We start from the raw sequence: 2,467 nt of genomic DNA, 5'->3' as shown, positions 1-2,467 counted from the left end.
TTCTCAAGTGAGGAATACCAAATGGCTGAGAAGTACCTAAAGAAATGTTCAACATCCTTAGTCATCAGGGAAATGCAAATCAAAACAACCCTGAGATTCCACCTCACACCAGTCAGAATGGCTAAGACCAAAAACTCAGGTGACAGCAGATGTAGAGGAGGATGTGGAGAAAGAAGAACACTCCTCCATTGCTGGTGGGATTGCAAGCTGGTGCAATCACTTGGAAATCAGTTTGGCGGTTCTTCAAAAAATTGGATATAGTATTACCTGAGAATACAGCTATACCACTCCTGGGCACATACCCAGAAGATGCTCCAACATGTAGTAAGGACACATGTTCCACCATGTTCATAGCAGCCTTATTTATAATAGCCAGAAACTGGAAACAACCCAGATGTCCCTCAACAGAGGAATGGATACAGAAAATGTGGTACATTTACACAATGGAGTACTATTCAGCTATTAAAAACAATGAATTAATGAAATTGATAGGCATAATAATGGAACTAGAAAATATCATTCTGAGTGAAGTAACACAATCACAAAGGGACTGCTTTTTATAATGAGCAACAATAAGCTTGGACCTGAACCAACAACCCAACTACACGGCACCACTTCCTGCGCCTGTGTATGAGCTTTTATGGTTTTTACCTTTATAAGGCACCTCTGGGAAACAGTCAGGGTCACATACTCAGCTCCCAAGTCTGACCTTCATCCCTGATCCATCAGTGTGTGTTCAATAAACTATCTCTGCTTGACTGAGATCAGTGTCTGAGTGGTTTGTGTGGCGATTCTTTGACTGCAACAAATGGAAGTCAGGGGATATGTTACATTGGGGAAGAGGTTTTGCCTATGAAAGACTATGGGTTCCATCAAAATTGATTAAGGTCTGATCCAAGTAAGCTCCTCTCATTGATGACTGACTTGGCAGTCCTCTACTACACATATGTTGCCGGAGCAATTAGATCCACCATTTGCACGTGAAAGACATGACTCAAGGAAGGCAGAAATGTAAAAAGACAATGACACAGATGATATGGAGAGCTGATCCTCCCTATATGGAAACAGCTCAGCAAAACAGCTAAAGAAGAACAGATGGCTCATCAGACTGGCTAACTGAAAATTTGATGCTGAAATGGATGGACATTTGCTAAAGGACAGATAAACAGGACTTCAATTATGAGATTATGATCATTGCATCTTTATAATATATCCTTATAAGGATATTAGGACAGTTGAATTTAAGGACATTTGAACTGTTAAATTTATGGGATAGATAATTGTTTTGGTTGTATTAGTTAAACTGTGTACAATTTTTAGCTTAAACAGAAAAGGGGAAGATGTAATGGAGTTTTAATCCAGCAAACATGGTTGCTCTGCAAAGGATCACATCCAAAGATCCAGGTATCTATGTTCTGGCAGAAATGTAGGCATGTCCTTCATATCACCTTTAATCCCAAAAAGTGTAAGTAAGGTCAATTTGTAGAAGGAAGTAACCATGTTTGAGAGTCATGTCTATGTGAGTGGGCAGGCAAAGCAATGAATCACAGAAAGATTTGACAGAATGACTCAGAAACAGAATATGACAAACTCTTATGAGAAGAGACAGGAAAGAGAGGCTACTTTAGAGTAGTGCAGGAGAGAGAGTGAACAGTCTGCTTAGTTCAGTTGTGAGCTGTTCAGTTCAGTACAATTCATTTGAGTGAGTATAATGTAGTGAAATTGAGTTTACACAGAGGCAGTTGAAGCCACAGAACAAGGAGATGCCAGAGTCAGTTTGAGGCCAAGCAGAACAATTAAGTGAGAAGCCCAAGAGAATCCAGTTTTATTAATTTTTAAAGATTTATTTATTTTATATGTATAAGTACACCACTGCTCTCTTCAGACACATCAGAAGAGGGCATCAGATCCAATTACAGATGGTTGTAAGCCACCATGTGATTGCTGGGAATTGAACTCATGACCTCTGGAAGAGCAGTTGGTACTCATAACTGCTGAGCCATCTCTCCAGCCATGAAAAACAAGTTCTAATCAGTCAGCTTGGAGAGGAGTTTGAGCTGAGTTGAACCAGCCAGTCAGAGTTCAGAAAGAACTATAAAGTGTGAATTTATTCAACAGTAAACCTCTAAGATGAAAATTATATCCGGTGAATAAAGCTATTTTTGTGCTCTATTGAGCCATACCCCTAAGGCTACCACCAACTTTTGGATTGTTAAATACAGTAGGTCTAAGGATAACATGGAGTGATATTTACCATCAAAAGAAACAAAATACTTGTACATGCCAAAGCGTGGATGAAACTAAAAACCCACTCTGTTAAGTAAAAAGATGTCATCCAGTAGGTGTAGAGGAAAAACTAACTTTCTGTTATCTAGAGTCTGGTATAACTGCACAGCTATATTTTTCATTAAATATTTTCTTTATTTACATGTCATATGATATCTCCTTTCCCAGGTTCCCCTCCTAA

The sequence above is a fragment of the Mastomys coucha genome, chromosome X (assembly GCF_008632895.1).
Source record: "Mastomys coucha isolate ucsf_1 chromosome X, UCSF_Mcou_1, whole genome shotgun sequence".
NCBI classification, from domain to species: domain Eukaryota; kingdom Metazoa; phylum Chordata; class Mammalia; order Rodentia; family Muridae; genus Mastomys; species Mastomys coucha.
This window is presented reverse-complemented; position numbering follows the sequence as displayed.